The sequence below is a fragment of the Ambystoma mexicanum genome, chromosome 1p, assembly GCF_040938575.1.
Source record: "Ambystoma mexicanum isolate Mex_15411 chromosome 1p, UKY_AmexF1_1, whole genome shotgun sequence".
Lineage (NCBI taxonomy): Eukaryota > Metazoa > Chordata > Amphibia > Caudata > Ambystomatidae > Ambystoma > Ambystoma mexicanum.
In genome coordinates, this window is record NC_090921.1 from 526,582,386 (window position 1) to 526,596,319 (window position 13,934).

The 13,934-nt window shown below is 43.5% G+C and overlaps 1 protein-coding gene across 4 annotated transcripts in view; it reads right to left on the reverse strand.

Annotated features, from left to right (window-relative positions):
- The window catches only part of TJP3 (tight junction protein 3), a 363,200-nt gene that overhangs the window by 16,671 nt on the left and 332,595 nt on the right, over positions 1-13,934 (reverse strand). The window lies entirely within an intron of this gene.

Genomic DNA, 13,934 nt, shown 5'->3' on the forward strand with positions numbered 1-13,934 from the left:
CTCTGCCAGAGGAAGAAGGCGGAGATTGCTCTTGACCTACAAGATGGAGGCGGAGACAGACATTTTTGTTGATTCACAAAGCACAGAAAGCATATTTCTAAAAAGACTGATAAAGGACTGTGTGAATTTGTAAAAATTATAGAATTAGTAGCAGTGTTAATGTAAATTTTTTTATGCACATTTTAAGAGGTGCCAGAAATCTGTGCAATGTTCAGGGAAGACACAGGGAAAATTCTGGTTTTGTAGCAATTGTATTTATGTCAGAAGCATGAAACTTCATACGATTATGCCCAGATATCATGCGCACACATGTACAAAATTGTGGACAAATCAGATGTGTCCCGGACAAAAAGTGTGAAAATTTGTCAAATCCAGACCCAAGATCTCACAGCAACGAGTCGTGGAAGAGGGTGTGCTCCACAAAATATGTGATCTAGGTGTGTTATTGGTATAAAGATTGTACACATGTAAAGATGTATTATATCAAAAATAGATTTGATGTGCAAAAGGCAAAGGGGTTGATGACACACTGTTTTCTCCTCCAATCAATGGAGAGAGCAGACTTTAGCCAATAGATTACCTAGGGGGTGCGGCTAGGATAATTCAGCATACCCACCCCTTTATCAAACACATAAATAGAGACAGCTGAGGGCCTAGAAAAACAGACTGATCCACCCACCATCCCGAATTTAGCAAAGCACTCTGAAGGAGATCCATTCATACTCCTTGTTCCAGACTCCTGAAACTTTGGAAGCAGAAAGGCTCAGAGCATAGCTGATCCATTTTCAGCTGGGCCTAACCTCCAGAACCCATCCCTCAACTTAAAGGGGAACCCAAAGAAGCAGCCAGGCTTTGCTGTAACTGCTTGCCTGCCAAAGAATTATCTTCATAACCAGAAGGGCAGATTAAATCCCAATCTGGTGCTGTGTCGTGCTGTGCAGACCAGAGAGCCATTGCAGATCCAGTCCATTCGTGCTGTGCAGTGTAGACCAGAGTGCCTTGCTGTCCAGTCCTGCCGTGCTGTCCAGTCCTGCCGTGCGGTGTCCAGAGTGCCTTCCTGATCGCTGAACCAGACCAGTCCGGTGTGCAGAGCAGACTGTCCCAGAAAGTATCCCTGACCAGAACCAGAATCCCAGACTGTTCCATTCAAAACATTGGTAGTGAGTATCCATAGTATAGGATTGTCACTAGCCTTTGCACTGCCCATAGTCATCCTTATCCAAATCTATCTTATATCCAGAACTGTATTGCTAAAAATCCCTTTTGTCTGTCCTGAACTCTCTCTCTTATCCTATAGTCCTTCTGTAATAATATTGTTAAAATCATCTTTGCGCTGATATATTTTTCTGAAGGCGGCGAGCTACTCGGCTGGCAAAAACCTGATCGGAGACGTCCTGGTCTGGTGGTTGTGCTGTCGTATAGTTTGTTTCTTCATAGTCCATCCCTAGTGTAAAGAAACCTTGTTTGTATTTTAAAAGCGCATCCTTGTTTTACATTTTGTTTCTATCTGAAAAAAAACGACCTCCACGGAAACGTCCATAACTTCTTCAATGTTCATGCTAGAAACGAAATGCAAGTGTCTACTTGTAGCTAACATCCTAAACTTTCTAAAGAACCCATCTCAACTCCTTATAGTTTATCTTCAATTGCGATTCCCGCACGGAGAAATGTTTGCTGCAAATTTTTCGTTTGGCTAAGATCTATAACATGTAAAATAGCTCTTCACGGCACCCAACCTCAAAATTAAGTTTTCAACTTGCTTATTACTCTCAAATCATTGCTAGTGTTTATCTGAAACCAGATAAAGCGGCTCCCATTAGAATTTCAACAATTTCTGTGATTTAGCCCAATTTTAGTGTTTCTACCCAATTCATTCAAAGCCAACTTTAAAACCATTTTTGACAAGTTTGCAATCATTCCTGTTTCTCTCTTGTGTTTGCTGGGGGAAGTGGGATTGATATAATTGCTTAAATTCTGCATTCCTGAAACCTGTTCTCTCTCCGATCTCTCTATATTGCATATTGGGGGGAAATTGGGATTGATATATTTGCATTTGAATTCTGCATTCCTGAACCCGGTTGTCTCTCCTCCTATCTTTCTACATTGCATATTGAGGGGATTGAAGAGTGTGCAGGGGGAAACAGTAAATCACATTGCCATTTGATTGAACAAACACACAAAAGTATTTTTCTCTGCATTATTTTCCCCATAATTCCTCCTTGTGATTAAAGAGATTGTTTAGTGTGACTTCACCCCATTGGTGCTTATTGTATAACCATTATAAAAAGTGTGATATATCTTGTGCAAATCATGAATAAATATTTTAACTTTTCAAACCAGCCTGATTCCTGGTTCAGTGTGACCGGGGGGTTTAAAAGAGAGGAGTGTGATGTAAGTGGTATATCGTTCAGAATAAAAGAACTTAGACGCAAATAAATAATTAAGGGTTACAGTTGTGCATCCCACGCTAGGCATTGACTTAGCTCAAGTGCCGGATAGAAATCACTTACATCTCCAACACCCTATGTGAGCCGGCTAAGGACATTGCGTTGTAGGCGGCGATGCAATAATATTACTCCTGCAATAGACAGAAGAACAAAGAGAGGAAAGGGGACTATGCATCCCAATTTCCGTTGCTCGAGAAAGGTGGCGCAAGGCAACAGTATATTCCATGGCCACACATGGACCGAGAAAACTTAAAAAATAAGTTTCCAATGTTGACATCGGGAGCCGGAAAATGGATCCACGAGCTAGAACAAATGATGGGAGGGACCACGTTAGCTAACAGGGATATCAAAGGTCTCTTAATCGCCATACTTGGTGATAGAGCAGACGATGTGTGGACACGGGCGGGTTACCCTTGTGTGACCACAGTTAATACTGCGCATGACGTAGCTCCATTTAACAATTGCAGAAATGCGGTGTGGAAAGCACTACGAGTGCTATACCCAGATATTTCCGACATGGGAGCTATCATGACTCGGAAAATGAAAGAGTCGGAAGATCCGTTGATTTACATACAGAATTTCCAAGACGCATGGGTACTAGAGACTGAGGAATCTTGGAGGGAAGTCTATACCCGTGTTCTACCATATATTGTGCCAAGGGCTGCCAGAGCCGGTACAGAAACAGCTCAAGAAATTGGTAGGAATTGAGGCCAAGCCCTGGTCAGAAATACAGTTGGACCATGGCACACTATTGCAGGCTGCTGCAAGAAAAGAATCGCAAAAAGGAAGCTGCACAAAAGGGTGAAGAGGCAAAATTAGTGCAGAAGAAATTGTCAAAATATGCTCCCGAAGGAGCAATGATAACTAGCACAGCTGAATCGATCATGCCACAAGTCAATAATGCACAGCAGATAATCAGGGCAGTACAGGGTTTTACCCCAGGGGAAGAGGATTCAGAGGAAGGGGATGGCAGAGTAATCAGGGAGGTTTCCAGAATAATCAAGGAGGTTTTCAAAACATGCTAAATGGAAATCAAGATATGTCAAATGGGCAAATGATCAGACCACCGCCAGTATGTTGGTTGTGTGGGATGACAGGGCATTTAGCGCACACATGCAGAAATCAAGGCATGATGCAGAACGGCCATGGAATAGGAGCAGGTACAGTGAATCCACCAGTGTTTTTACAGCAGGGAGTTTCGCAAAATCACACGGTGCAACAACAAATGCCAAGAGCGCAACAAGGCTTGCAACCTCAGAATTCAGTGAGTTTTCCACAATGACAGTCCCAACAGTCACTGATGAAACTGTCACAGACAGTAAGCACAGGACAGACTGCGAACCCTGGAATGAGGAGTAACACTGGTGATGGGGGAAGTCCATTCGCACAAGGTGGGACAAAATTATATATGGACTAGGACAGCTCACTGGGAACCCTGATGTGTTCTATCCTATCAGTGACACCAGACCGTCACCGGGAGCCAAGGGTGGATGTCGTTATAGGGGATAAAGAATATTCATTCCTCGTTGACACTGGTGCACCACGTTCGAGTATACATGAAGGCAAGTTTTCATTGTCCGGCGATGCTATAAATACTCAGAGTTTCACAGGAGCTACAAGTCGTGTTCTCTTTACAAACGTACTTCCAGTCTAAATGAATGTGCCTCTATTATATTCACGACAAACCCCAGTAAACATTTTGGGTTGAGATATAATGACGAAGTTAAATATGACAATCTCGTTCACAGAGGAGGGCATAGCATGTTCAACTCCAGGAATGCACTATTCAAACGTATGTGAAATGGTTAGCGCATACGCAGGACACACAGCTATGAGGGCTATACCATTAGAACCAGAAATATTCGGATATGGAATACGCGTGCTAATGGCAGGGCTGCCAGACCTTGCTGAAAAAACTATGAGAACCCCAGACATATTTTTGTTCAGGCCGAGAATAGCTATGCACGAGGAAAGAGGAAAAGTATTTCCCTTAATAATACACAGAGCCGCAATGCGAGGAAAAGTGGCTTTGATCGATGGTTATGATGAGGAAGGCCGACAATGGTACACAGTAATCGCCATTGAAGAGGTGTACTGATCGACGTCAGCGATGACGATCTGTTTGATGAACAAACAGACGGAGGAGAAACAGTGGAGGTGAACCTCACCTTTTGGTGCCTCAGAGAATGATGTTAACACAGAACCGTCCCGAATATTTCGAGGATGACATGGCCCAGGTGCATGTCTCAGTGTGGACCACAGGCCCCTATGACATAGGTTTATTGAAAGGAATCTGAGAAGTGAAAATTAAACTGAAGCCAGGAGCAATTCTTCCAAAAGCACGACAATACCCCATGTCCAGGGAGGCAGATGAAGGCAATTTTAAGACAATTTCAGCTATGATAGAGCAGGGCATCCTAGTGACGTCAGAGTTGTCATGCAATACTACAGTTTACCCTATCAAAAAAATCAAAGGGAGGGTCTTGGAGGCTAATATAGGATCTGAGGCCGATAAATGATTTTGCTGAAGCCGAGTTCCATTTAGTCCCTAACCCGGCTCAATCCTATGTAACATACCTGTTTATGCTAAATATTTCACGGTGATTGACTTGAAAAATGCTTTTTTCTCAATCCCGTTGCACCGTGACTCACAAGATCGGACGTCATTCACGTTCAGACAGATGCGTCTGAAAAGTACGAGGCTACCGCAGGGGTACTGTGAGTATCCTTCCATCTTTAACAGAGTCCTGCAGATGGACCTAAGCAATTTTAGACAGTGCTGCCTTAGATGACATCTTAATTTGCAGCACGACAGAGGAGCAATGCATATACAATTCTGTTCAGCTATTGACTATATTGGCTGAAAAAGGATACAAGGTTGACAAAGAGAAGTTACAATATTGTCAACGAGAAGTACTCTACATAGGTCAGCTGATCTCTCATGAAGGGAAAAGAGTTACCCCAGAAAGAGTTGAAGCCATACTAAACACAGCCAAGCCACACACGGTAAAGCAGATGCAGAGTTTCTTAGGCCTGTGCAAGTACGTCAGGGCATGGGTCTTCGACTACAGCTCTTACACCAAGCCTTTACTTCAGGCCCTAAAGAAGGCACAAGTGACTAAAGAAAAGATTGAGTGGTCTAAGACCACAGAGGAAGGATTTGCTGAACTCAAAAGAGCAATTTGCACAGCACCAGTTTTAGAAATCCCCAATTAGGCAGAGGAATTTTACCTGCTCTCACATAAATGGCAGCGTTATGACGGCAGTGGTTACACAGAGAACCACATTGGGGTAAAAGACCCTAGAATACTATAGTGGAAATTTGGACCCAGTGATGAGGGGCCATTTCCCTTGCAAACAAAGTTTAGCTGCTGCAGCGTTCGCCATAGAGAAAGCTACAACCATTGTAATGGGATGCTCGATGACACTGTACGTTGAGCACTCGCTATTTGCTATTCTAGAGACACCAAAGGGCACACTGACATCGCAGAGAGCTTCTGCTTATAAAGTGATCATATCGAATACATCGATTAAGATAGTCCGATGCAAGATAGTGAACCCAGCTATGGTTATAGCAGAGCCAGTCACTAAAGGAGAGCCAATACATGACTGTGCGAATTATGAAGAATTCTATGATGAAATCCCCAGAGTGAAATAAAATGCATTGGCAGAAGGAGAAATTGTCTTCATTGACGGTTCTTCTAGGATCGATCAAAACGATGGGCAAAGATATACAGGCGTTGCTGTGATGAAGCACACCGCAAATGGAGAATTTCGTGTACTACTAAGTGCCCGAATACCATCTCATTATTCAGCACAAGCTGCAGAATTATTGGCGTGCATACTCGCGATTGAGAATCACGCAGACCAGGAAGTAACTGTGTGCATTGACTCCGCCTATGTGACGTCAACAGTGCACGCAGGCTTAGTGCGCTGGAAAAGGAGGGGCTACCTCCGAGCGGACCGCACGCCAGTACAGAAAGCAGCCTTATTGGATAGGCTGATTACGGTACTACAGCTCCCAGTGGGCATACCGGTTGTGAAATGCGCCGCCCACACGAAAGGGACAGATTTGATCTCACGAGGAAATCGAGCAGCAGACACGGAAGCCAAGAGTATGGCACCCAAGAGTGAGATGATCATGGAGGTGGAAGTTGCTCACACGAATGAGAAAATGATAATTGCATGGAGTGCACTTGAAACCTATAATAATCTGGGACAAACACAGTTGATGGAACTCCAAGGGGAGGCACCACAGGAGGAAAAACACTTATGGAAACAACGAGGGTGTTCTTTAAACCCCTCTGAAAGCTTGTGGTGACAAGACAGCACTGGTAAACCAGTAATGCCTATAGCCCTGTTAAAAATAGCACTGGAGCAGTTACACTATCCAGCACACATGACAAAAGAGAATCTAGCGGCAACATTCGCAGAAGACTGGTTTATACTGAACTTAACCGAGCATGTTGCATTTTTTATAGTGAACTGTATAATCTGCCAAAAGTTAACATCTGGGCACACATTAAAAGTAATGAGAGGAGTCATCCCAAGGCCAAATGGACCTTTTCAGCACTTGCATGTCGATTACGTCGACATGATCTAAATATGTAACGGATACAGATACCTAATTGTTGTGGTGTGTCCATTCTCTAGATGGATAGAGGCAGGTCAATGTACACACCCAGACTCTACCTGTGCGGCCAAGTTTTTAGTGTAGCAGGTATTTCCCAGGTGGGGGTATGTGAAGTCATGAGATCAGATAACAGGACCCATTTTGTAAATGAAGTTTTTGAACAGATTAGCTTGTTGCTTGGTATAAAGCACATGTTCTCGTCTGTGTATCACCCACAAGGTAACGGTGTATGTGAGAAGCTCAACGGCCTATTAAAGGAGAGGATAGCCAAGTTGAAGCTTACTCCAAGACAGGGATGGTTGCACTGCCTTCCTTTGGCTCTGTATGCACTCTGGAATCAACCCGGTTCCGACCATCTTAAGCCGCACAAAATAGCCACAGGAAGAAGAATGTGCACTCCACTGACACCCCGAGACAGAGCTAGATGTGATGCCCAGTCCAGAGGAGAAATCCTAGGGTCTGAAATGCAAAATTACTTGAATTGCATGACATCTTGCCTTACTGTAATTTCAGGCCAGCGAGAGGAGACTACAGACGACGGGGAAGAACCACAGCATGTGCAGACGAGATCCATAACGAGGAAGAAGGACGTCTGATCAGCAGCAAAGTAAAGACAAGGCACTTTAGTGTAAAAAATTGTGGTTTCACTTTGGACATTCCTCTGAGCAAAAAAAAAAAAAAAAGAGGATAAGGAAAAAACACATTTCAAAAACGAAAACAATGGACACTCTGCATCCTAGTTGCAAGGTGAAGAAGAAAATTGCATTTATAAACCACAATATAGTCTGTCGACTTTGAATTTTGGACTGAGGCACACTGAAGCTTTGACTAAAAAAAAAAAAGAATATGCCAGATTTTGATCGAGGACACAAATTGGAAAAAATACAGTATCCAGATTCCTTCCACAGAGAGACCTTGTTCGGAATCACTTATGGTGTTCCACAGTAGCGACATTACCAAAGATGTGGTGACATACTTCGATCTAGTAGTAAGATCATACCCGTCACTAGTGGGGAGGATCACCAGTGTCACTGACTTTCTTCAAGTTCCTGAAAACGAAAAGACTAGAAGGAGATTGCTTGCTGCGATTGGCGAGCAGTTCCTCCTACTTCCTGAGTACAGCGAGAAAAAAACAAATGTCCCAAGCAGAGAAGGAAGCGAATGAGATTATCAACATACTGTTCTTTTGCCTAATTGAAGACTGTCCAGATCTTGTCGGGAGAACGACAGATGTATTAAATTTTCTTTCAGATCCAGCAAATACAGGACGTCTGAGCATAATCCTAAACAGTATTGTTATGCAAGTAGCTCTCCATGCACATGGAAAGTGCAGGCACTGTTCACAGTGAAGTGAAAGCCTACAGTCCTGAAACTCAGCAAGACAGGACAAATGTCCCTGTCACCAGAAGACAGCAGATTGGCAAGTAACGTTTTCTTTCACCTAAACACAGATTTCCCAGAGCTTGTGGAGAGACCTGCAGATGTTGCCGTCCTCACATTCATCAGAGACCCAGCTAACTCTACACTGATGGGCATGCTCTTGCATGGCATTGTGATGCAAGTGGAACTTTCTAACCACCAACAGAACTATTTGAGAAGATTTTAAACTTTCCGCTGAGGGACAGATCGAGAGAGAAGTGCCATAGATCTCATTTCTTATTTTTCATATTGACAAGGACACAACATGTCTTTGGAAATTAAGCAAATCGGAGGCACAGACTGGGAGTTAGTATATTTTGAACATGCACAGTAGAAAGACTTGGTGGATTATTGCCTGTTTTTGACATACACATAGAAAAAAGAGAACTGTATCCAGAAATAATAGACAATCCGGTGTTCAGACAAAGAGACAATTGTTTAGTTCCTACAGCCCGCAAACAGAACCAACAGAATCCAGAGATAATATTGTTTAGAGTTTGTATTAAAAATTATCACATTTTAATGGATGATTGAGATGGGCATCCAGAGTAGCAATCTCGTCCTCACAGAGGAGGAAAGACGTTCATATTTCTCTGGAAGTAAATGCTGCCGGTTGACATAATTTTTTATCATTGTCCAACTGTCACTAAATCAGAACTGCATTTTTTATTGGTGCACAAGCATTCCAATTCCAGTGCACCCACCTAATGATGTACGAATGAAGTCTACGAAGGAACACAGACCCTACAGAGTCATTCCAGTCCCTAGAAGATCTGATGGTGGAATGAATGAACTTGAGATGGATGTGATTAGTAATGACACACACACACTTGTGGTAACAAGCAAAGTGAAAAGCCGGAGACAGGGTCGGCAGAGTCTGAATGGAAAAGGAGCACTGACAACCACATGCATGCAAACATTGAATGCACACACACCAGGCCTAGTGTCAATAACTTCAGAACCACAATCTAAAGCATGGAAGAAGAGACTGTCAGCTGTGAGAAATTCCACTACAAGTGAAGTGAAAAAACAAATGGAAGAAGATGAACTCCTGAAGAGACGAGAGGAGTTAGAGAATAGACCCACAGAGACAACATTGCCGAGTATATATGTTTCAGTGGAAGGGACAAGTACAAGTTCTACAGTACAGCCATTTACTGAACCAATGCCAGAGTGTATACAGACATTTTGAACCAGAAAGAAAAAGATACATGAGGACAAGGAAGGAACTGCAAGACTTTTGTCTACTCAAATGCCACAAATGAGGTGGCCTGCACCATGGACCGGGATACCCGAGAATCCTCCAGCAAGAAAGAGCCATACAGATGCATTCAGGGATGTAGTTATAGCGAACTAGATGAAAACCTTAAGAATCAAGAGAAGCATGCACGGAGACGACAACGAACTAAGCGATTACTTGGACAGCACAGCACATTTCGGAAACAACATTTGGTACCAGCATATGAAAGAAGTTGGAAGACGTGGTTCAGAAGGGGAATGCTTTGTTTATGCACTCCTACCGTACAGCATGGGGAAGTCCAAGATCTTCGTACCTGTAGAAATTGATGTCCAGACAGTACACTGTCTTTCGCATGTAGCAATGTGCAAGACCAGAGGCCAGTTCATGGGTAGTGATGCCTCACTGAAATGAGCGACTGAAGCAACCGATCCAAATGAAGACGATTATGTCCAGGACATAAAGACAAGAAACAATAGAAAAACAAAACACATTGTGATCAGATACGATAAGCCTGGAGTTAAAGGAGCAGAAATCAGAAGAGAAGCGAATCAGAAACTAAATGTCCATGGAAAAACCACAGAAGAGGCAGTGCTTTCACCAGACGGATGGGAGAAAGGAGTAGTGATATGCAGAGCATGGATGGTCATAGGTCAATACGAGCCTACCATCAACATAGTGAGAAATGGATGCAAGCCATTATGGCCAAAGCTTGCAAAACTGCTGACATGGGTCGAAGACAGAGGAGGACCCTTGCAGATTGTGCCACTGGAAAGCCCAAAATTCTGCTTCAGGAATAATGGCACAAGACAAAATTGGAGAGAATCAGAACTGTGGACAAGGTTTTGATGCTACAGGAATGGTGCATGGAACTGCAGTAATTATGGATAATTATTGGGCATGTGGATCCAAAGCATACATCAGACTGCTGAGAAACTGGGGAGGTATATGCACACTAGTGAATGTCCACGTTCCAGCATTGGTGATCCCGAAAAGTGACTTGAATATTGACAGTTTCCTGAATCAGATGCGCACCGGAGAAAGAAGAGATCTGTGGAACTACCGAATGGAATGAAGAGAGAGAATTACTTTTCTGCCAAATCAGAAGAAGCTTTTCATGCAATCCCATATGAAGATAGGCTGTTAAGCCTCATCTCATTGGTGCTCGCAACAATCTTCATGCCAAGATTCCAAGTTGGAGCAAATACTAAATGGTTGCAGATAACCAGATGGGAGTTTCTGCAGAACATAAACACAACCATAAAGGGATTCAACGCAATCAAGGAGGAGTTAAGGGCAATCCGATTGATGACTTTCCAGAACAGATATGTACTTGACATGATCACAGCTATGGATGGAGGAGTTTGTGCAAAAATTGGATGTTCATATTGCACATTCACACCATCACGTGATGAAGAGAATGGAACTCCAACGGAGGCCATAGGTATGCTGACGAAACTACAGAATCAGATGATTGATGAAACTGACGAAGTAGACGATGACAGTTGGATTGGATCACTGTTCTCATGGGTTCCACAATGGATGGCAGATGCATTCAAGTTCCTAGGAGCCCTGCTAGTGATGATATTGCTAGGATTCTGTGTTATCAAGATAATAATCTCTCAGTGCCAGAAAACTGCGAAGAAAGCCAAAGGGATGAAGATCATGATTGATGTCAAGCCGTGATGGAAACCCAACTACCTGACTGACGAAGAAATAAGAGACTTTGTGAAGACCAGCATTCACGCACTAGAGGGAACAAAGTTTCTCTATCCCAGGAAGCACTGAAATTATGCGGTGAGATGGGTTTAATGCAGCCCAAATGGACAGTGTCAACTAATGACGAACAAAGTCGAACACATAAGAACAGCAGGAAGTTTAAAAGGCGCAATAAAGATATGGACCCCAAAGAGACATTTCTTCAGACCATCATGTATAGACCCAGAAGATGAAGAAAGAATGGACCCAGGTGATGAAGTGAAGGTGAATGCAGAAGAACCAAAGAAGATGGATCCAAAGAAGGAGGTGAAAGTGGTCGATGAATCGCCCAGAGGGGGGGGGGGTGTAGAATATGTCCCAAATAAATCCTGCACTCCAACCGTCCATTTTCAAGTACCAGGAACGTTCACACCGAAATATGTGACAAATGATGAGAAAATAAACCAGCAGAGAGCCACAGTAGGGCTCTGTTCAGTACCTATCAGAAGAACAGCACCTATTGAGGTACCAATACCAAGAAAACCAGGGACAGTAAGGTATCCATTAGGAAAACTATATCAACAAATGAAAGGAAAAGAAGATCGTCCGAGTACAGTCCCTGAGGAAACTAAAAAGATCTTAATAGAAGACGAATGGTGACATCATGAAAACCCGGACTGACTCCTAATATAGAAGAAATGACGACCAGAGAATGACAGAGACGAAAACGCCATGAACAAGGATATTGTGAACCTAAAGTGAAAGGATGATGTCCAAATGTAAGATTTTGACATCTTATTCGGACACAAATTTCAGAGCCTGCCGGAGCTCTGCTATGGCTAGCACTGGCACACTTAAAGCACTGAATAGCAGCATTTCGGTATAGGCAATTTAGAAAATATACCAGGCCACTCAGGAAGACAGTTGGCGTACATGAACCTGGAGAGTACTGGAGCACTGATTTCCACGGTCTGTGTGAACATTTCTAGCATGGCATGATGTGCCGGCAAAAGGATCAATGCAGGATTGCTTGTTGTATGCCAGAATGTATACATTCTGTTTTGGTTGGATTTAGTTTTAGCCGATTTGTCATCTTCGTGGTCCAATTTGTGCAAGGCAGGAACCAAGGTTTGCTCGATTTGCGGTAGAAGCGTTGGGGCGAGTTTCGAGAGGATTTGAGATCTTCCATGTAAGTGAGCATGCAAGGTCAGTCATGGTTTTCAAGAGGAGTTCTGTAGATTGTAAAGAGTGGTGCATGCAGATGGAATCCTTAGTGTACCCCGAGATAAATGATGTCTGGAGTGACCTAAAGGCGGGGCTATGTAGGTCTAGGTCTGGTTTGAGAGGGGGAAGTGATCCAATGTGGTGCTGTTACCTCTAACCCAATGTCCATGAGTCCTTCTAATAGGACTGTGCACACATGCCTAGTGCACTTATCCCGTTCCATATTTCCATGGAGTCTGATACATATAGGGCACTCTGGCACATTCCATCAGAGGATGGTTTTGGTTTGTTTCCTGGGTCCGAATTTGTGTTGTGATAGTAAAATATGATGTTGGTTTCCACATTGTCCTGAGGTTGTTGATGAACTTTTGAGTATTCATGTGGTAAAAGGTGGTGGCTCGCTGGATCATCCGAGTCTGTTGTGCTTTTCTTAGTTATAGGCTTCATGTAATGGGGTTTGAAGGCCCATGAAATGATGCCTTGTTCCGTTGAGGAGAGATGGGCATGGGGTAAGAGGCCGGGTTGTTGGGTGTGCCATTGTAGAGCATTGAGGAGCATGGGTCTTGAGGTGATCCCGCTGGTGTTGGCATTGTTCATGAATTATTGCATCTAGAAGGGGCAGGGTTGTTATCATGGTTTTGCCGATTTCATTACCCAGTTTGTGGTTTTTTTGGCCCTTTTGACCAGATAGTCTTGAACTAGAATAATTCTGATGCTCAAAAGGTGCTACAGCCGGGGTTGCACGGTTGGTGGGATGGAGGTGGTGTGGCACTAGTGGCTGACGCGTTTTTCATTCTTAAATAACCTTAAACATTTCCTTCTGGGCTCATTGTGCACACTACGTGATGTGCACAATAAGCTTTTTTTTGGCAAACGTGAAGTGGTCAGTAGTACAAAATGTTATCATTTACCATTTTGTTTTTCTTCCCGTAACCAAAGATACAATAGCCCCCCCCGTTGTGCTAGCAGCCTAATATGTAGGATAGCAGAGGAAGGGGGAACAGATGTACCAGTATTACAAACTGTCCACTGTGGTGACTCTTGACTTGTGGCAGTTAGTATCTCGCAAAAACAAAGAGGCGATGGCTGGAAGGTTTAGAATGAATCTTAACCACTGGCATTGCTCTTGGCAACCCTCCAGACCATCGTTCTTCACCTGCCAAGCCATTACAGAAGGGGAAAGACCATACGCAAATCAGGCTTGATCCCACCTGACTCGTGGTATGTCCTGGTTGGAAAGCAACATGCAGCGTAGCAGAGAGCCGGAGTGGCCACC